At 40.9% G+C, this 23411-nt stretch overlaps 1 protein-coding gene across 1 annotated transcript in view; it reads left to right on the plus strand.

Moving 5' to 3' along the window:
* Positions 1-1105: 1105 nt before the first annotated feature.
* The window catches only part of Rbfox1 (RNA-binding Fox protein 1), a 130017-nt gene continuing 107711 nt past the window's right edge, over positions 1106-23411 (plus strand). Inside the window, exons 1-2 of the mRNA XM_043415518.1 lie at positions 1106-1773; positions 21631-21688. The gene's annotated coding sequence lies outside the window, so the exon portion shown is untranslated. The remainder of the gene's footprint in view (positions 1774-21630; positions 21689-23411) is intronic.

The following is a 23411-nucleotide window of genomic DNA, read 5'->3' on the forward strand; positions in this document are numbered from 1 at the left end:
AAGAGTTTAACGAACGGAAGCGCAGCGATATGCGGTTTATCCATTTGAATATATGAAAATGTGAAAATGTGAACCGAGCTAAAAAATCGATCCTCCTTTTTACACGTAGGCTCGATGAGATCTACTAGACCGGCGTTGGGCCAGCACCATCAACATTTTTCAACTTCCCGCCCGCAAGACTGCGGTGTGCCGACGAAGAACGATAGAAAGGATAGAAAAAAAGTAAGAACGAGAAGAAAAAATGAAGCATCGCGTCGTCTGTCGAAAAGGAGTTGGGCAAAGTGCACGTTCGTGCAGCAGTTAGCCACCGGAGTTTTATCATCCCCTGCCCGAAAGTTCCCTCTCTCTTTTAGCCCCAACCACCCCCTTTTCGCTCCGTGACGTGCGTATCGAGAATCTTTGTGATGGCAAGAGGAGCACGAGCGGCGGCGACTGGAGGAAGAGAAAAGATGGAAAGTAAGAGAGATGTGGAGGAGCTTGCGCGAGCAGACGGGAGAGAAGATTGTCTTTCGCGATGAAAGCTCTGACGAAATAATAGACTTCGTGCAGCATCCGGATACAAAACATGAGACGAGTGCGTAGCAAATGCATGCGTGATGTAACGAAGGGAGCTGCATTAAGAGGCGGGGTGAAAGTGCGAAAACATTTCCACCATTTTCTATCATTTTTTATTATCAAAATTAACATTATTGAGAGACGTCCGTCTGTCAATTATCCCGGTTACTCCGCTCCTCCTTCAAGTTTTTCTTTGCAAGATGAAAGAGCAAACAAGACCATTTGAGAGAAGGAGACGAGGCGTGATCACCGAATCGAAGAACGAAGCGAACGGAAAAAAAAATTAAATAGAGATAAAAACGAAATGGGCCGAAAAACGAAGAGACGCGATAGAGACGAAGGGCACGCGAGGAAGGAATAGAAAGAATACCCGTGCATCGCGCCTTGCAAGATGATAAACGGTGCGATGCGGAAAGGAGAGAGTAAATAGCGAGTTGAAGGGAGTCGCGCGCAACTTGCCACCACTGCCGAGCTCTCTGGCCGTTACTACTTCGGTTACTTCGGTTTCTCGCCACACAGCTCCGCGCTTGGGCTATTCAGTTCACGTTTGTCAACCAAACGCGTTGCTTGTACTCGGAGATTCAATATCAAATATTGGCATTGATCCTTCATTTTTTCGTTCGCGCTATGAAACACGCACACGCACACACTTACACACGCGCGCGCACACATACGCGTACACATCAATAACAAGAAATTCGATCGAATCGGTTGACGATTTGAAATTCAGTGACAAGTGTTTATATTGTGATTTTACGATTATTTAACCGTTTATTATTATGTCAATCGTAGCTTGATAAAGCAGAGAAAAAAGGCGCGAAAGCGTGCTGAAAATCGGCTCGTCATCTGTTCATATACGCGATCGACTAGAGTGCCATTTCACACGTGTATTCAGCTTTCGAGGAATGCTACGACACAACTGTGATTATTTTCCTCTTGAGATTGTGTTACCTTCTCAAATATACATTTTATCAGCGCTAGTCTCTGTTTCGCTCCCTTCTTATTCCCTTGTCTCATTCGTGCATGAGTTAGCTGTGAGTGATTATTTGTACAAATAAATCTGAAAAAAAAAAAAAAAAAAAAAAAAATACGAAACGTGAGTGTTGGTTACGAAAAGTGAATTCTTTTTTTTTTTTGCTATCTCTACGAGGAGAGATTTTTCCATCGCACTTCTCAATATACAGCAGTCGCGATTCTCCCTAACAGGATTTTTCGTGGGTAAGATAAAATTTTGTTGCCTCATTATCGTCGCAATACCGATTTCTTGGATGCCTGAAAAATTCATGCAGTTAAAATTTGAGGTCTCACGCGAGTGCTCCCTTCGTTTGAAAGTGCCCTCCATTTTTTTCTCCGTTTTTATTATAAAGCTTCCTCCATCGAAGACGCAATATTTCGAAGGACACGAATGAGTGTTTGCACACACAAGGAAATCTTTGTCAGGAAAGAAATATGGTGCCGAGTCAAACGTGCTAATTTAATATGCAAATTTTTTCTATTCCTCGCACATCATCGAGTTGCAATATTCGCAGTTTTGCCAAGCTACTTTCACCGTTCATCGGATCGAACCGACATTTATTCCTCAAGAATGCGATACTCGTGTTTACATAAGCCCAGGAGTCGCAATTTTTTCATAAAACTTTTGAAAAATTGCTGCATTCTACGTGCTCCTAGCCACACTCCGAAGTCACGCGTTGCTTTCAATCCTTTATACCCGCAAATGTATAATTATTCTCGTAACGAAACTGTCGGAAGACGTCATTCGTTTATCAATTCTTCTTCTCGCAAGAATATCTTCAGATGCATGTGACTTTAATCACTGAACGAGTATTTATATATTTTAAACTCTCATCGCGAGTAACTCGATTCTTACTAATAATCATGATAATAGCGAGAGGCGTGCAACGTCAACAGAGTATGTAATTCAAGACTTATTTACGTATTAACCGCGTGTGTGTATAGAAACTATTGCCTATCCATCGAGGAATCGTCTTATTCATTTTTAGATAAAAACTTATCGAACTCTTCGGCATTTTTTGAAACACAACTCTCTTCGGTGGTTGTCGCTACTGTCCGCGTTATAGATGAAACGGAGACAAAAACTCGTCAGAAGAAAAGAACTTTGCATGCTTTTCGCGGTCGTCCGTCAATATTGCTTCAGCGAAGCATTCCCTCGAGACCCATACTCGTTTCAGATCACGTTAGACCGGATTTCGCGAGGCCCGAGCCCCGTACAGCACGTGGAAAAACTCTTGCCAGTCTCTCGTCGTCTGAGAGACTTGAACGCGAACGAGATGAGACAACGCGACATTTTTTCCCCGACCACGAATGGACGCTGCTGCTTATTTTGTACGTAACTCAATCGAGTCAAAAATTTCATACAAATCTTTTGGTTTAATATTGTATAGAATCAAAGGGTTACAAAAAAATTCCTGGAAAAGGGCTACAAAAGAATCTACAAAATCCCTCTGATTAAGGAAGTTGAAGCGATACATCATACGAAAAATACACTAGATTTTATTATTCCAAAATAATGAATTGAAAATTTACGTGAATCTTCTTGAACAGCGCTTAATTATGTGTGAAAAATTTGAAGAGGTTTCACCGCCTGGTAATCGAGATATTCATTGTCGAAAATGACAAGGTTAAACATGGGCTCTTGTGGAAGCTTTCAAAAAATTGCAAACTTCAACAATAAATATCTCAATTTCACGACGGTGAATCATCGGCATATCGCGCCAGAAATTTAATACTGTCTTAAGCTTTCTGTTTAAAAAATTTTAATGTGCAAAGTTGGAAAATAGTTTTAACATAAGATACTCTTCAACCTCCTTAAAAAGATTGATGTTGCGTTACCAGGCAGATAAAAATATCGACACCGAATCCCTTTGAGTTATCACCAACATCTTCCTCTTCGCTCGATCATTTGCTTGAGCTCTTTTGATTTTCTTACGATCCTCATGAATAGCGACAAAGAGGAATATTTTCTTGAGAATTTTCCTTTCAGCGAACTTCGTACAGGGCAACAAAAATTGCTCCGAATGATGCTAGAAGCCTGATCTCAACAGTCTCGGCAAAAGACGCGAAACCCCACGAGAGATCAGAGACATGGTCCGAGAAGTCGTTTGCTCCAGAAAAAAAGCAAAAAATGTTCCTATAATGAGACTTCTTTATATTCGCACTATCAAACGAAACATTTGCCTTTGTAACGTTCGCCTGATTCATGCATTTTTCATGAACTTTCTGACTTTTTTTTTCTATTTCCTTCTTCCTCTCTCTCTCTCTCTCTCTCTCTCTCTCTCTCTCTCTCTCTCTTTTACACACTCACTCACTCACGCTCACTCATTCTTCATGGCATACAAGCATCGTAAGTGAACCTGCAACAAAATATTTCTCTATTGAACGCCTTCATCCATCGAATTGAGTGAAATAAAGAAACATCAAATTTGTCGTCTCTGTTAAATGTAACGCTGAAAAATCCTGAATAAATGTGCGAGCGACGGAAAATTTTTGTTTTTCATGTCTTTCCGGTCGACTCAATATAAAACATTTACGTTTTTCCTCGTACAATGCACAGTGGAGAATGGATTTCTCGGAAGGGACAAAAATTCAACGATAAATTTGATCGGAATTAGGGCAACAACGATCCAAGGGCAGAGCGAAGCGAAAAAATCGAATTAAAGAGCAGCGATGCAAGAAATAAAATGGTCAAAATAAAAGAGTGTGTATACTCGCGACGAAAGGAGAAATGGGGGAATAAAAGAGGCAAAACACTCCCCGAGGCGAAAAATCGAGCGCAAGTGAGAAAAATGTAAAAGAGATCTGTTTTTTTGTTGCCTTACAGAAAAAGCCTCGCTCAGCGAACCACGACGAATGAAAATAAAAGGGCTGCTGCTAGATCCTCGCCTCGGTGAAGTCCCCGGTACAATTATTTCGATCCAACAGCAAGCGCGACAACCATTGGAATAAATGGAGGAAAGAATAAACTTGTTCTTTTCTTTTGTTTCGTTTGGTTTTTTATACTCTGTAGTTTGTAGCTCGGCCCTATATTTTTCGTTCGAAAAGAAACAGTAATGGAGTAGGCAGGCCTTCACAGAGCGCACATGACTCATTGCGTGCATACACACGTATGAGGACTGTTGGAAATATTGAACAAGGTGAAATTGATTCGATCAGGAAAAACCGAAATAACGTGTCTGACCAAAGCCTCGGAGGCAAATCTTTAAGCAGCTTTCACAAAAATTACAACTCACACGCGTTTCTCTATAAGAACATGCACTGATCTCGCGCTGGTGATTTTTTTGTTCTCTTTGCTCTACACATGAAATAATATTAAACATTTACTTTGGTCAATACAATTAATTACGTTCCGCACACACTATCGATCCCCGGATCCAAGCAAGTATTTTCAAAAGTGCATCGCAGCAGCACGCGATGTTGGTCGTTTTACGCCAACAATTAATCGCTCCGAAGCTCCATTCGATTTTCTCCGGAGAGAAATATTGAAGTGAAATAAAAGTACTAGACCAAACCAGGGAGAACGGAGAGTGCTGGCAATTTGTCCAATCGATAGCAACAGAAACTCTTACCACTAATACGCACCCACACATTCTTCGCATAAATTACACACACGTATATAGGCCATCGAGAGAAGAAGCGAGGAAAGTATGAAGGTAAAAATTGTGCTTTCCTTTTGTCGCATAAACTTGGAAGCACATCGGTCTCCGGATGTGCTTCGAAGTTATAAAAATATCAGTGCCCAAATAATGGTATTGTGTCCGTGTGTGTGTGTGTGTTCGTGTGTGTATGTGTGTACAAATCGCGTATGCATGTATGGGTGGCGCAAAAAATCGACTATTTTTTTTTTCAGCGTCTCCTATGAAAATATGGTAATTGATCATGTTTCAAGAGCCCCCTTCAAAAATCAAGTCAACAAAAAAATGTTTGAAGGTCGCTCAAGATTTTTAAAAATTCCAAAAATTGTCGAAATTTGAATTTTTTTATTAAAAAAATTTTTTTCCTCGATACACCGAAATATTGTCCAGAAAAAACCAATAATGAATTTCTGAAATTTTTAACTCAAAATATTCATTTTAAAAGGTCGCTCATAATTAATTTCATTTTTTATATGCTTTGCTTTCGATGCTTCGAGAGACCTTTAAATATTTATATTGATTATTCATTTAAATTTTCACTTTCAAAAAGTAAGATAATGGTTAGAAATACACAATGAGATGAAGGAAAAATCTGACGTAACAAGGTATGATTTTACAATAGGTCGATATTTTTATTTAAACAATTCAAACAATTACGAGAACTAGTTAGCAGAGAAAACGTAATTATGAATAGAGCATGCCTGTTTAATCAAAACATTTATTGACTCTCATAATGAGTGAATTTGGTACAATACCGAGTGATGTTTTGAACAATTTGTTTTAATAATTATCAACCAGATTTTACCAACAAAAATACTTCGAACTGTTGTTTGCGAACAAGTACTTTATAATTGAATGAAAGCAAAAATAGCGCAGGCTCAAACACGGTTTGCTACGCCGGTAAAAAAATTTCCGTGTTTCTGGTCTATTACCTATATTGTTATATACGATTTTTCCTCCGTTTCGTAGTGCATTTTCATCGATTATCTTACTAATTGGAACTCAAAATTCAAATTGATAATCAATATTAATATTTAAAGATCGCTCGAAACAATAAAATTTAAGTATATAAAAATTAAAATGAATTTTGAGCGACCTTTTAAAAATTAATATTTTGAGTTGAAAATTTCAGAAACTTATTGGTTTTTTCGGTACAAAATTTCGCTGTATTGAGCAAAAAAAATTTTTTAAATAAAAAAAGTCAAATTTTGACTATTTTTGGAATTTTTAAAAATCTTGAGCGACCTTTGAGAAAAATTTTTTTGAGCTAATTTTGGAAGAGGCCTCTTGAAACACGATAAATTAACATATTTTCATAGGAGACCCTGAAAAAAAAAAATAGTCGATTTTTTGCGCCACCCTAATGTATACACATGGGAAAGAGAGTGCGAAGTGGATCTGCACGCGAATGTCGGGACTGTTGCGGTTTCTCATATCGTTTGGTAGCAGTTTCAGCTGCAGCTTCGAACTCTCTCAAAACCCCGAGGGGAAGTATGAACCGCACGTTCTGTACAGAGCCGGCTTCGTGCCCTCGTGTACGAGTGTGTTAAACGCGTGTAAATATGTAACACAGCCAACTCGAGGAAATGCATAAAGCCAAAGTGTGCAGCCTGGTACACGGGTCATTCGAGGTTGAGTCAACCGAATTATTCGTGCGGAGTAAACACAGTGAGCAGCAGGGGAGATGGAAACAATCGGGCATCAAGTATTCAGTCGCCGATGAGTTGCTCGTTCATTCGATTAAACTTGAATTCATTTTCCGGAGCCAGGAAGCTCACTTCGCTCACATGCCGGATTGAAAAGTTGAGGCGGATCGTTCCTCAGACACTGCTGCGAAGAATCGCGAGTATAATCTTTTTCAACACGAAATATACGGTACTTGGAAAATGTCGATAAAGTTTCCTCGCCAAGATACACGACGGAGAAGAAAAAAGATGAATAATCGATGTGGAAGAAGAATAACGATCAATCACGATGAGTGCACTCGATCGTCGAGACCTTAATAGACAAAACTTGTCCAAGTACTACGCCACCCAGCCGAGTTTAATAACTGATCGAGCTCGTCGCACTCGCTGGAAACAGTAGTGTACTCGAGGGCGTGAGCAGACGCACACTCCGTAAGCAGGAGAATATCGAGCAAGTCAGCTGACACTTACAGACCCATTAGTACATTATACTTCCCACAGCGAACATCGAAATGAGGAAGCACCTGCGTCAAACACCTTATTCTCAACTGACCAACATCACACTTCCTATTTCGAGTAATTACTAAATTTTTCGCGAGGCGATTCGAGCTCCAATTCCGAGAGTTTTTCGCAAGGGGAACGGAAAGTTATATATTGTTGAAGAAAATTTTCGATCGTGAAATCCCACCCCCTAATGTTTACAACTGCATTTTAACCCTTTTCCCAATGTCATAGCAAACAAAATTTTTCATCACAGGAAGCGCATGAATCACATTATCATGTGACACTGTCATTTTTTTCATCCGACAAATTCGCAGCAACAAATAGCGGCCGTTTCAACTCCACGAGTAAAGAGAAATCGACCAATCTCGAGTAAAGATACACGGCCCGTCTTGATTCGCTCTGCCTACAATATTTTTCTTTTTAATACTTGGCGTTAAGAAGAAGCTACCCCGCGTCTCATCTAGATAATTCCTATTATTCCCTCGATTACTTTTTACTTCAAAATTTCGCAACGCTCGTCAAACGGAAATGGTGAAAAAGTTCGAGTCGAAAGATTCGTAGCCAAAGTTTGGCTGGACGGAGAGAAAATAATGATTCGCCCGGATGGCTTGATACAAATTTTCAATTATCTTTCATAGGAACGACATCTAACGGAGCGTAAAAAAGTAGAAAAGAAACGAGAATATCGAGCAAGTGTTGTTCTAATTCGTCAGATAGAAAACAGAGCGAATTATAACGAACGTATGATATTCGTAGAAAGATATCGGGTCTGAAAGAAAAAGTATGAGAACGCTCGTCTCATGAAGAATAGTAGTAGTCGTATATTGTCGGGACGATGAAATGAGGAGACAGCATAAAAAATCCAATAAAACGATTAAAAATGAGGGGAAAAAAAGGTAACGACGACGGTGGAGCAATAAAAATAATGGAAATGAGACTGCAGAAGCAAATGCGAAAGATCGATCGTTTGAACGGATACTTTCCCCTCGGCCAGGTCGCAGCAGGAAGTCGAATGTGAAAAAAATATTTTTTCCAGTTGGCAAAGCATTTTTGAAGAACTACAGTTCATCCATAATAATTGCAAGTAAACTGTTCCCTTAGTTGGAAAGTTTTTCGTTCACTAATAATAGCCGAGGTTTATGGCATCATTAAATTAATTATAGTTTTTTGTTCGAACGGTCAGAACGTTTTTCACGTTTTTTCGTGTCAAAAAAATTTAAAGACCACTGTAATTTTGCTGCTTAAATGAAGTCGCTATTCTACTACGCGCTCGTCATTACCTCCTTAATAATCGTGTCAGCTCTGAAACACTATGGGGACATATAGAGCTTTTATTCTTTATGATTTTTCAAACAATTTTTTGGATATGCGATATTCATTTTGGACCGCGATTGGTTTTGTGCTCGCACAGTAATAACGATCATTTTAAAATGGACAAAGCGTATTTTTCGATGAAACCTATCGGATTATTCAAGTCTGTTTCCAGAATTTTATAAAAAAGAGATATTGCGAATGAATTTTTGGAAAAATTTCAATATCACGAGCGATTTTTTGTCCTACCAAAGCCTCCGCATAACGAACGAACGAAACTATGTGTACGGGCCTGCTCGTTACAAAAAGGGAATATTATGTTTCCCGCAGCAAGCCTTGAGAAGCAATCTGCCATTGTTGGCAAAAAATTGGAAAACATTTGGTCGTTTCCGTATTTTTTTCCTTCCCATTGATGTTCCAATGATATACCATATATAGCCGCCGTAAACGAGCCGTTCATTTTTCCTATTTGTTTTTTTTTTCTCTACGTACTCGATTTCCCTTCGCCAATATACTCTCTTTCGTGAATTTTTGTCTCGCATAGAAAGAGAGGGGGAGGGAGGAAGAGAGAGAGAGAAAAAAATAAATGCAACAAAAAAAGGATCCGAGGGACGAAACGAGAGAGGTCTCGCTCGTATCGATCCTTCGAGGCCAATATGAGCATTGAGTGCATCGAACAAAACCGATCAAATAGAGCGATGTCCATCCGCTTTGTTCTCGACGTATTCACTCATTCGTATTCCCTCGTTCCTCCAAACGATGTCCTATCTCTTTCCCAGCTTTTCAGATTTCACTAAAAAATGGATTGAAACTTTGATTTTTATGGAAGAAAAATCAGCACCCTTCAACGCGAAATATCGAAAGGTGAAAAAATGCTCGAATTTCAATTTGCACGTTCGATTTCTTCATTTCCTTCTAACGTTCCAATCGTTTTCTCATCCTCCAATGTGTACTTTACCTGATTCGACGAAAAAAACTGTCGCTCGCCTCTATGCGATCGGAACAAAATAAACAAATCAAACGACGGAAAATTGCCTACAAAACAAGAGCCCGGAAATCGCTAGAGGCTGAGCGCGAACCGAACAAACTGGAGCTCATACAGAGCTTCCACGAGGAAAGCGAAATTCAAATAATGCGTTTCGAGTGCACCGATATATCGTGAGTGATCCAAAGCAACTTTTTTTAGTCGCATTCTATTATTTCGAACTATATTCGTTATTAAAATCTTTTAAAATCCGTCACGAAAAATGTCCATTTAAATTCATCACATTTCTACTTAAAATACGAGAATATGGCCACGAATCACCGCGAAATTCATGCCTCAGTCCCAAATGTACGACACCATGCGATATTTTGAAAAACGAACAGAAAAGAAGCCTGAATCGCCAGCTATAGACGCAATAAGCGGGTCGATGTATGTGGTTTTGGTGGTTCTCCGAGCAGTTCGACTCGGGACAATACTTGGATGGGTAACCGCTTAGCCATGCACGCAGCAGCTTGCGCATCGATCGCCGCCCGTTACAAGCACTTTTTCTCAGATTTCATGGCGGAAACTAACCGGAAGCCAAGCGCTCATTCGTCCAGGGATTTCATTCGAAAGGCAGCATAACAACCGTCCTCTTTACGACTTTGTTCAAAAACAACTCTACTCATGAGGAGATACGTTCCGAAAATCATCATGAGTAGAGATATTGGAGATTAATTATCACACCGGAGTAAATATGTTAACGAGGGTGGACGTTCTCTACGTAGATCCGCAGTTGTTAAGCAGCGGAGTTGTCATCGAGAATGGTTACGGATAGAGTTGTTAACTATAGCAGCTACGTATAACTATACTCGTCACAGCTCTACACGATAACAACTCCGCTCCTTAAGCATGTATTTAGAGGAGAACCGTTGTTGAATACATTACTGAGAGTAGAATAGTTGATTTGCTGCAACACAACTCGAATCTTAAAAATCTACTCGGTAACATTTCCACTCTAAAGATTTTTATTTTATGCATGAAAAACGTCACTACTCTTGGACATGTCTAGGCGGATAACACAGATTTATTAATGACAAGAGAGGAAACATATTGCGATGTATTGATTTTAAATTTGAGAGTAGAGCTGTTAGGAGCAGTGTGATTTTTGAGTGGAGCCGTAAAGAGGACGGTTGTTATTCTACCGATTCGGAATAATCGAAAAAATGGGCAGCCGTACGAAAAAGAATCACGGGTCTTTCCTCTTTACAGATTTGAATCCTGAAACAATATTTATTGAATTTGGCGAAAATCGAATGTCAATTTCAAGCTCGTGACGAAAGTTTTCCACCCTGAAAATATCCGCCCGGCCCACAGCCCAGGACATATAGAAAAATGCTGGTCGTTCCGTTTTTATTTATTTAATGGCTGAAATAAAAAAAAAAAGCGTCATTTGGTCACGACGAAAAGAACCGAGAGTATACGAAGGTCCGTGAGCTTTTGTATGAATTTGATGATTTACGAGCTCGAACGTTCGATTCCAGAGAACGAACAGTTGCACTAGATTGCAACGCCGAAACGGAGGTACTGAAACTCCAGAGTATACAATACATCGATATTCTGCACACCGGCGTCAAATATTTCGGATCAAATAGGACCCTTCTGTCCTCTGCGGAGGCGCAGATTTTATTAATTTATCCAGAATTTTTAAAATCATGAAAAACCATAAAATCATTTAATCTCCATTCTCTTCCGATTGATTCGCGTCGTGAAAATCGAAAAAATATTTTTCTCTGAAAATCGAATAATCTTCGTATCGAATAATCGGGCTTCGTTTCCGATGCAACTGAATAATTGATGGCGAACACCACACGCGGGAGTATTCGATGTGGGAAACAAAATATTTCCAAATTTGTTAAGCTTTCGAGTTTTTTTACAGAACAAACGAAAAAGACCGATTAAACGAAGCTCATGAATCGCCGAACGAATAAATGGCCGATACACAAACTGAGAAATAAGGTGGTTTGAGAATTCCCATAAAAAGCAGCCAAACGAACAGCGAGAGCGAGACAGTGCGCCAGTTGCACACCCCATAGTACAACAATGGGTGTTCCGCAATCCCCTGACCCTCGACGAGATATATCAACGGATCAATATCATCGAATTGCCTGCCCTGCTCTGCGTTACACACTCCGAAAAATAACACCCTTTTCTTGAGAGAAAGCACGCAACCGACGCTCCGGTTGATTGGACGATTGAAAATAAAAAACGTTCCACAATGATCTCGATATTTCAATTTTTCAACTCAAATTCGTAATGCAATTTTTTTTGTAAACAGAAAAAAATTGGCGGAGACACTCGCATCGATCGTTCAGCCGATACGTTGGTTCGTTGGGTCCAACTAACGATCTCCTATTCAATTCGTGATATAAAAGAGAGATAACGAATATGTGCTGCTGTCGCAGGATAAATTACTTTTTTGCGCCGAACGTTTTTCCCTCCGAAACTCACATGTGCGTCGCAGAAAATCCGATAAATAGAGAGAAAAAATATTTCTATCGATGCGCAGACTTCATGAAACTGCAATCATCCAATAATGTTTGAGAGAGACGCTGCAGAATAATTCTGAATTCCGTTTTCACCTTGGCTGCTCTGTCAAGAGTGTGTGATAAAAGCTTCTCGTGCGTGATGGAGTCATCGCCGAGATAGAAATGCCTTCGTGAATGCATTTGCAGTGCATATAACAGACCCTGCAAACCCAAGTTTGAGCTTTTTCAGCACGACCCACGCTATACTTTTGAGAGTAAAAAAAAAAAACGGGATCGCAGAGATCGAGGGAAAGCGGAGGCACGAAAAAATGTGGTCCTGTGGAATTTCGAAGGGAAACTTGGATGAATTCAAACAACGAACTTTCTCGAATATCGAGATGTAATTTGAATTCAGCAAAATTCGTGAATAGTTCGTTGAATCGAATTGATTTTTTTTTTTTGTTAACTGCTGTAGAGCGTAAAAATGTGTAGCTGAGGTTGAACATGCGCAACGGAAAGATATCTTCGCGCGGCGTGTATGAATAAAAAACAAAAAAAAATGGAAATTATTATTGAATCTCGGTGAAGAGGAGCAGCTCTCGCTGTTTGTCGCCGGTCCCGGTTTGCAAACGGGCGAGTTTGACCCTTGAACGAACTCCTCGATTGGCCTCGTTAAGAGAAGTCAGGCGCCTCGGCGAAGGCGAACGTTGACGCTGGCGTCTCAGGCGCGAGCGTAACCAAAACTTTATTGTCGGTGTAACGGGAGTCTCGGAAATTTCTTCGCTTTTCTCTGCAACTCGCAAATCACGTCACCGAACTCATAAATTACCGAAAAGTAATACGCACGCTTGCTAAGGGAAAAGGGAAAAAAATCGATGCTCCCTTGGAATAACCATATTCTCGGCGTCGCGTCAATCATTTTCGAAATGATAAGTTTGAAACGTGATATTTCTTCATCCGTATTCGGAGACGCATAAATGCTTCTGCAGCATTACAAGCTCGCGTCCATTATCCTGCGCGATTGGTGAAGCCGGATAACGATTTGAATGAGGCGAGATGGCGTTGTCGTACACGCGCACTCCTCTCGTCCATTTCCCACGTGTTTTCACGCCTCTATATCGTCCCCGTGGCATCAATTCCTATTTATTATGCGACCCCCACCTAATGTTGATCCGCGCGGAAACATTATGCTTTATGGAATATACTATCGCAGGAATATATTTGTTTGCACTGTCCATTTCACCCTCCTCCGCCGTTCTCGCTCTCTCGTTTCTCCTCCCATCCTTTATTTGAATAATCCGTATAATTGTCGAGTCTATTGCGATTCTGTCTTTTTTTCAATTTATCTTGAAAAAATATTTATTTGTCGACCAATTAGAGAGAGAGACGACGAAAAATATAATTCAATTTCACAGTAAAACGTGCGGCGCGACGTTTTTTAAATTTATACGCCCAAAGAAAAATTTGACAATAACTATGCGTGTCATTCAGCCATGAAAGATTAGAAGCGCCATTCAAGAGCAACGATCCAAGGTCCCTAAAATCGTCGGTACTACTCTACTCCTGGAGTTCACCTCGCTCTACTTTTGTTCTTCCATCTTGTATCTATTTTATCTCCTTTAAGCCTCGCCATCGCGTCAAGGAAGCAGGCAGAGATCAAGGATAAGGATAACTGAAGAGACGTGAAACGAGATTAAGCTTTACTTCCTCGCTCCCCGTCTTGCCTGTATATTTCTCTTTTATCTTTCTCCCTCTCCTTCACGCTTCGTCTTCTCCTCTTCTCTTCTTTGCCACTATCTGCAAACTGCCCCCACCCCCCTGCAAAAAGCTCTTAACGAGAACACTCTGGTTACATATACAGCGAGATACGTTATGACTGTGCCTCGGCTTCGCCCGCCTCATTTTTACCAAAACCAGACGCCGTTACGATCCTATTCAATACTAGTAGGATATCAATAATGCACCTTGCCACTTTGAAACAATGAAGACAGCGAGTGCTGCTTCATTCTCTATCTAAATAAACCGTACTAAGAGTGCCTTGTGAAACTTGAGTAGCTGACTTCATTTTCATTGAATATTACACGTTTTGAAGACAAATGCGTTGATGCAAAAATTTATATCGATAGCACGAGAGAGATCATTTGATGTCAGTGCTCTTTAAAGACGACTGGAATATTGGAAAATGTTTGAACAAACGGCGCGTTTTTCTCAACACGAGTCGGGACACCGAACCTATTCGGGACGTCTAATTTTTGTGATAATCGAGGTCAGGGTTATCGGAAAAGCGTGTTTTTTGCACGATATTCTCGACATTTGATGAAGAACCTTTGAATCCTTTGTTAGGCCGCGAAAGACAACTTCAACTTCGGCCTGGTACGAAAAAAAAACATTCCTCGAACTCCCTTCGAGATTGCGAATCTTCTTATTTTGCAAACTCAGATGAGCGGATTTGTGGAGCGCTATTATTGCATATTGATTAATTCGCTTGGGATGCAAGAGGGTACCAGGGGTCTCGGTACCATTACCGCGGATATAGTGATACATGCACTGGCTGGCTATCCTCTAGATGCTGGAGAGTCCGCGGAGATCACTCTTGGATCATAATATCGCGACATGAATCCTCAACCCCTTTCGTCGTATAGTAGTTCTCTCGTTAATGCGATATTGCTCGTTACCACGAACAATCCCAAGCTCTCTTGTAACTGCTATAGCACATTATTCTCATGTGGACGAGAGAGGGGCGGGTTTGTGTGGTAGCTAAAGGCCATGATAACACTGACGATCCTATCAGGAAGATCTTGAGCCTCTCCGCCGTTTGATATTTCAGTGACAAGGCATGTATCAATACGGGCAACATTCTTTCTGTTGTTTTCAGAATGCTCAATATCCTGGAACTATAATATTTCGGCTCGTGATCATTCTCAAGGGATGAAAAGCACGTAAATTCATGTTAGAACCAAGTTAAACCACATTCCTCGATATGTGGCTCAACCGAAACTCCCCCGAATCAGTGGCTGCTGTCAAGAGAGCCACTTGTTCCGTGCACCGGTTGATGAGAATCTCTCGATCGAGGTCAACCGGATAAATTGCCGGTGCAATGCTAAATTGAAATTGACAGGCGAGCTTGTCGGCCAACTGATCGTGACAACAGCCACGTTTTAAACAGCTGGACAAGTATTTGGCATCATACCAAATGGGGAGCTATCCCGTACTACCAAAAGGAAATGGTAGTTTAAATAATAATTTCCGGTCTAGCTGTTCCGAAGAAGATATTTATTAGACCGAGATGATTCCTCCAAGCGAAATGATACCACAAAGAGAATTATTTTCCGTTTGTTAAAAGACGGTGTCCGCAACAAAAAATTCGTGCTCGTTAATCAACATTCAAATGGAAGCTTTCCCCTGCTGTAGAACAAAGAAAAAGCCCCATTCCGAGCACGTTTAACTCACAAGCCATGCGAGCGAAGTAGCACCCTCAAACCCTAGGCCAACTCCGGTGAACCCTGGACTACGACAACTTTGTCACTCGCAGTCCTGGTAACCCACATAAGAAAAAACAAGAGCTCCGGAAGAAGGTAGCTACCAGAACTGAGGGAAGGAGGACAATGGGCCACGGTCGAAGCCATCAGCGGGCGCCCTAAAACCTGATTGGAATCTAATCGAATTAGGGTGTCATTAGGGTTACATGAGACGTCGAAAACTTATCTTATGGACCAATCCGAGGACATAATGATGTTACGTCCATGAATAACTCGCCGCTCCTCTAGTCCTGAGAGCAGTCATTTCTGGAGCCTCTTCGTAACGACGCTTCCAATCCTAAACATGTATAGCCAACGTCCTTAAGAGTATGGATCAGTCGACTAACCTCGCTTGAAATTTTTGAAATTGAAATTCTCTGACACGGTTTGACCGATTAAAAAAAGGCTCTGTCAGCCTACGCAGAACGATGGCAAAAATCGACTGACAGAGCCTTTTTTTAATCGGTCAAACTTTGTCAAAGAATTTCGATTTCGAAATTTGCAGCTATCTCTCTCGCACTAACGGTTGCGATATACCAACTGATCCATCCTCTTAAGGAAATCATAACGAAACACAAATTGGTACAAACTCTATATAATGAAGAATGTCGAGGAAATAAATAGGAGAACTCGCTGACGACGGCTGGTGGGTTTGAAAAAGAGATGAGCGGAGAGTGGAAAGAGGGTTTTAGGCAAAGAAAAGCTGCTTCTCCGATATATGGGGTAGCGGAAGAGCTGGGCCACGATGGGGTAACGTCCCAGAGTGGCTAGGATCGATAGCCCGACACGCCATCATCCCTCTCTTCTCTCTTCAGTCACCGCGCTCTTACTCCGCCCCGGCCCGATCCTCCCTGCGTACTCGGGGCGCCAAAACTAACCCCCTTTACCAACCCCATCTACGTCCTCACTTCTGCCTTCGCACGGCCAACGTGCAACTCTCCTGTGCCGTGGAGAAAATGGCACACATCGGTCAACCAATCCCCATCGGAGATCCTGTTCGCTTTCGCGAAAAGCAAGTAAACGCACGTTAACGTAGGTAAATCCGAATGTCCCGGAAACGTGAATGAGACTATTCCGTATACATATATGCGTTATGAGCATTGTTTTGTTCGTGTACCCTCCGACCAAATGGATCACGCTAATTATAACTTTTTAGCAAATTCGACCTCCTCTTACCCAGCAAGGAAAAACAGTCTGCTCATTCGACTGTGAATTTGCTTGTCAGATGTCAAATCCGGAAGAATCTCAATTTTCGAACGACTGACGAAGATTCGGCAAATATGCGAACCGAGTATAGTAAGACGTAATCGTCTTATCGAAAACACGGAATATAACATCCTCTTTCTCAATCGTGAACAGGGACGATTGGACGATCGGAAAACAGAGCATATTTTCCGAGGCTCCTCGAATGCTAGGAATATCGAGTGAAATTTGCATCAGCTCGAGCCCCGCTGTTCGCCTTGAGGAAGAGGAACCGAGGGACGCTTTATTATACGCCTGTCATGATCACCGAGCGCTATAGCTGGAGGCTTTCTTCTCTTGAATATACATCCACCCTTTTCTCCGAGCCGCGGGTGACGACAGGAACTGCGCCCACGCCTTTTTCTTCCGCTTATTCTTCTCATGATGATAATCGGAATAAATAATGATTATAAAGAGTTATCAACTCTGCTCTTCCTGCGTATAACTTGATAGGTTTTTACGAGCCCAGCCCATTGCTCCGATACCGCTCTTTCAAACTTCACCAATTTCCTAGTTTTCCGTGTTTCGAAAAGATCCTCCAAGGACCGTTGCCCACTTTTTTCTCGCTACCTCACACATGTGCACTAGGATGATGCAAAAAAAATGGATATTTTTTTTTCTCGCACTTCCGACGGAAGTACATAAAAAAAAAGTAATTTTCCCAAAATTTCAAATAAAAAAAAAAAAGATTTATCATAAATCATAAATCTAATAAAATTTTGTCACTCACAAAACAATTTTAAGACTACTTCACACAATTTATTTCTTTTTTTCTGTATATTCAGCTATAAATTATTAGATTAAAAAACGTGTGGGTACAAATAACTATTCTTGTCGTCCTTCCAAAAGGAGGGGTAAAAGTATTTTGCAAAAACCGTTTTTCAAAATTTTGTCGAATTCAAATTTTTTATTTCAAAGTCTGATATTTCAGCGCAGAAGACGTTATAATTTGGAAGTTTTCTAGTTTTACCGTTTGTTATAAAAATGAGTAAAATATTTTTACCGAGTTGTAATGGAAAATAAATGTAGGCCTATTTTGATCTTGTTAATTTAATTTTTTTTTCGTACCCACAGATATTACAAGATCAATTTCTGGAAGTTTGATGAAAAATATTTGTGATTTTGCATTCATTAGTCTCCATTTTTTTCCGACAGAATTCGGTCAAAATATTTGACTAATTCTTATAACGCATGAGGAAACTAGAAAATTCCCGAATTTTTATGTCTTCTGCGGTGAAATATCAAACGTTGAAATAAAAAATTCGAATTTGACGAAAGACAGCTTTATTTGGCATGATGGCATTTTTGTACGATGCCCTAGCAAATTTTCATGCATGAAAATACTATCTGTATGAAAAATAAAGGAAAACGTGGAATGAATCGCTTGAGAAAACGCAAAAATATTTGTTACAACATATAATTTTGAAAAACTATGTTTTTGCAAATTCGCCCCTTCTTTTCGCAGGATGACAAAAATTGCCATTTGCAGCCACACGTTTTTTAATCTCATGATTTATAGCTAAATATACAGAAAAAAACGAAATAAATTATGCGAGGCAGCCTTTAAATTTTTTCGAGAGTGACAAAATTTTATAACATCATGATTCCATAGAACACTAGATACAGCACTTTCTGCTATTAGGGTAAAAAAAATGATTGCATTCCGATGTTTGAAAAAAAAAAACAGGAAAATATGGAAAAGTGGTTCGAGCTATATATCTAAATATATTTTTTTTATCTGAAATTTTGGGAAAATTACTTTTTTTTATGTACTAACGGCTTCCGTTGGAGTTCCGAGAAAAAAAAAAAAATATATCGATTGGTTTTACATCACCCGTAATGTACATGCACAAACTCCAAAGAAAATCATGAAAAAATCCCTTTTTATATAGACTTCCAACAGCATCGAAACTTGAAGAAAACTCCCGTTTCCAACGATCGATGATGCTTCAAAACTCATGAACGTGTAATCGGTCACCCAATCAAGTATTGACCCCGCCGGAGGCTGCTTAACTTTGGAAATCGCTGAAGCCAGAAGTACCGAGAGCCCGCATCGATGCCCTTGCTTTAGGGCATGGAAAATAACAAACTCAAAGTTTCAAGCGTACAAAATCCGAAGTTGCAATAGAAGCGGAGAAAAAGCAATGTGTCCCTTGGTGTACAAGCTCATAAAAAGCAAGCTCCGGGGCGATGACGAAGTACGAATGAAGATGGAAAAAATTCGATAAAGAAATTTGCGTTTGTACAGATGAGCACACATACTGTTGACAAAGGTCTTCCAGGCTGCTTTGCATTTCGATAAAGACTCGAGCGCTTTTTCCTGGAACGGGAAACGAACCCTCGGAGAGCTCCGGTACGAGCACGTTGCGGAAGTGGCCGTGTCACTTGGAATCAGACAAAAATCTTCCCAGACCCGTCCAGGGAATCTATGGACAAAGTAGTGGATAACCCAAGACAGATATTTTTCAATCCCTAAGAATTACCCTCGCGTTGTTATAGTCGATTGACAAAAACTTCAGCAACCACCACATTATTTTATCGTTGCTGATTTAGCGGATGCTTATTTTTCGATTCGTTTTTATTTAATCGGAAAGTCACCGAATGTTTCATAGCCACCGTCCATGCGCTACGAATGAAACGTTTCAAACAAGTACACGCGTACATGTGTATACAGAGAAAAGAAGAGTGGGTGAAAACCGAATGTCGCATAATAGAGCCTTTGAAGAAAACAGCTCTTGATCACGCCAGACTTGTTTTGGGCAAGGTGCTTTGGCGTCGGTGATCCGAGACGTAGAAGAGACCGGATGAAGACTCGTTTTCCACTTTTCACCCTTTTTCACCTCGATCACAAGTGAACTAGTGAAGAGGCTCTCGGCGTACCCAGTTTTGAGGGAAAAGAAGAGGAAGGAGGGAACAAGGAGAAACGAGGAAGTGAAGATAGCTCGAGTGTTCGAAGTCTGGAACGAGAAAAAATGATCCGATCCGAGAAATAAGCTGCTAAGAGAGAAATATATCTTGTCGCTCGTTTGGAGTCGAACATTCAACGTGCGAGAGCTCAACTCGTCGAGGGTCGAAGAATTGAAATGAAAAATATTATGATGCGCGAGTTTGTGAAAATGGTTGGTGTAATCGCATGCGGATGAAAACACAGCATCCGCTTTGTACGTTTTTCTGACGCTCGTGAAAAACAAGCGTAATTCGTACACAAAATACGGATCGTCTAATTAACCTGAGAGATCTCGATCCGGACACCATTATTCGCGTTACCGGAGCGATGGAGAGGGCAAGGAACAGAGCGAAGAACCTGCGGGCTTGATTAAAAAAGACAAAAGCCGATAATTGAAAGGGGGAAAAAATTGTCCGTCGTACAGATGTCGGGCAAGATCGTTGGAAAATCCACGATCTCGTTTGTTCCTCTCCCGGGGAAATTGAGTGAAAATTCACTCAGTACCACGACTTTTTCACCGGAAAAAACGAGCTATTTTATTTTTTCTTCCAACGGGTGGAAAATAGAAGCGATTTAAAACGGTGGATTGCGAGGAAATGCAAGAAGCCAATGGCTGACTTATTTCGACTTGATCCGCCTTTAACACCGCCCCGCGCCCGAGGCAAGCGAGTCTGAAAAAATTCAATTAAACCCAACCAGATTTCACTTAATTCGCACTTCAATTCGGATAGTTGGTGCCAACGGCGTTTTTTCGGTCGCGAAAACTTGTCAAATTTAAAAGCCTCATCCTTACCAATAAAACGCATTTTCGGACTGCTCTTCTTCACAATATACTACTGTGGCTATCCCCATATTTTAATGACTTCTGAATTGACACAGTGCTGGATAAGAAAAATCAATGATGCCAGCACCACGTACCGGGGGATCTTCTGCTTTCCAGGCTCGCCGTCAGCCATGCAGGAACGCTTCGTCACCCTTCGTTCCGCGGATCTTCTAATAAAAAAATACCAGAGGGAAGCCGCCGAACGTGCAAGACCAATAAGTCGAGCTGCCTCCCTTTTATTCCTCCATTTTTCCATTCATACTCATTTTTTTGGCTCACATTTATCTTGAACTCGAAGCAGTAACGAAGACAGCGACAGCGAACGAATTTTTCTGGTCGCCCGGTGCGCAATGAAAATGATAATAGCGACGGGGCTGATAGCGTTTTTTCCACTCTTTATGCCCAATTTTTTATTCGATTACGAAATGACCCTTAAGCTTTTTATCAACCCTTTTATCTCTCTCGACGCGATGCAAAACTCGTGTATGCGGTAAAGGGCCCGGGTTGTGAATGTCAAGAATGTGACAACGTTTTTTTTCAATCTCATTGAATCCTACGAAGAATGAAATCCTGCAAAGTTTCCGCGTCATCTCGTTTTTATCGTTATTGATGTATCCTCGGAGTTGCGATTCCGGAGCCGCTTTTTCTCCAATTAACTTCTATACATCCGCACCCGGGTAAATTTATCTATATTCTAGACCGAGCTTTGGCACAGATCCACCACTAATCGCGGTGCCTTGTGCTGCCCTCCGAACTTTGCTGCGGAGTTGGATTACTTCGTTACGCGCGTATAATTCTCATCGTTTCGGATTTCGGAGCACAATTATAAACTAGTTCGTACTTTTTAATGCTTCAACACGATATTCCTCGGTTGCGCTCTCATAATTCCTTATCTTTTCAGATTTTTGCGAAGCGTGGAGTTTCAACGATCGTACGGAATTCCATTCGCAGCACAAAGGGTGAGTGTCAACGTTTTTACCAACGCAATAGGAAAATCACTTTTTTATAGTACGAAACGAACGTTCCAACAAACTCCTCTTTCCCCAATGTTTTTTAACGTTATTCCACAATTCGGCTCGATCCAACCGCAAGAGTTGCGCGATAAAACTGAAAAATAATTATTACGATTAAAAGTAACGGAATATTTCGCTGCCAAATTTGAAGAAAAGAGAAAACGAATTATCCGGACGCGAGGAACGCATATAGCAGAAGCAACGCGCGCGTCTCAGATTTGTCTGCTCAAATTATTTTCAGTCTCCGTCTCTCTTTGTAATAATAAACGAAAATGCGAACGAGCTTTCCTCTTTGAATTTTCGTTCAAGAGATAGTGAGCACATGTATATTTGTGCACAAGCAAATACACGCCTGGCGCATATGCAAATACAAAGAATAAGTATAACCAACACACATTTGACTAAGAGCTTTTTACATCGACGAGCACGCGAACTTATCGCGTGTTTCTCTCACGGGTTTCTACTTTCTATACACAGCTGGCATACTCACTTTACCGAATAGTGTGCGTTACTAATTCAGTATGTAGGAGAAAAAACGATCGTATGAGTAACAAGCCAAGTCCGGAGTAGATATCGAAGTTCATAGGGTGTGAAAAAAAAAAAAAAAAAAAAATTCCAACCCCGTGGATTTGGAAAAAAAAGCATAAAAATTTTCAAATTTCTTTCTCACACTGCTTCTCGAAATAGCGCAGAACGAGTAGCTCCACGTAATTTTTTGCCTTTTTTTTCGAACCTCGATACGACCAATCTTCGCTGCGATACGGCATTTTGAAAAATCACTAAAAATTAGGACAAATTTTTTGACCCTTTAATTGTGTTCGTTAGTGTACTTGTTGGTTCGCTGCAGGATGAAGAACAAAAACGAAAGCATTGATTCAAATGATATAATGATTCGCGCCGTTGTTCTCAGATGTTGTTTTCGATGAATAAAAATGAAAAGTCAGCTCTCCAATACACCCCGATACACCATTATATTTCACGGTGCTGTGGTTGATCAACCGCGATTGTATGAGCTTCGAATGCAACACCGAAACGCGATTGCATGCCATTCGGTAATCGACTTATTACGTTTGTTATTGTTCAGCGTTAAAATCCCCGTACATTTGCCCGCCACATATTCTCTTTTCTATACCTGCTTCGACTGATGGATATATGTACGCGTGCATAAAAGCTTTGGCACAAGGTCTTTCAAGATATAATAAATTTGGTCGGTGTGTGTCGGTGTGGAGGAGGGCACATTATTGAGGGTAGAAAATCAGGAGTCCCGAGGCTCATTGCTAGCTCCCGGTGTAATATACATCTCCTGACGTCATGATCGAGCCACGCGATGCGGACTTGGTAATTTCATGGATCGAGAACGTGCCCAAACCAGGAAGTCTCTATAATCGTTCTCCGTCCTGCTGCAGTCGAAACTTGTTACGGCAGCTTTTCGCCCCTCGAGCGCCCGGCCTTTACACCGCGCCGAGAGTTTAGATAAAAACAAAAACATTCCGAATGTTCTCAGATCCGGACGAGTGGGCGAGTGCGCGGAAGCCCTTTCTAAAGTCTCCGCTGCGAGAGCAACGTGCGACAATAAAAAATGCTGACTCACCCTGGCTTATTCGCAACGTCACAGTACATTACGAGACACCGCGGGGTGTTTTTGATAATCTTTCGTTTTCGCATCCAA

Source organism: Venturia canescens, chromosome 4 (genome assembly GCF_019457755.1).
Source record: "Venturia canescens isolate UGA chromosome 4, ASM1945775v1, whole genome shotgun sequence".
Classification (NCBI taxonomy): Eukaryota; Metazoa; Arthropoda; class Insecta; order Hymenoptera; family Ichneumonidae; genus Venturia; species Venturia canescens.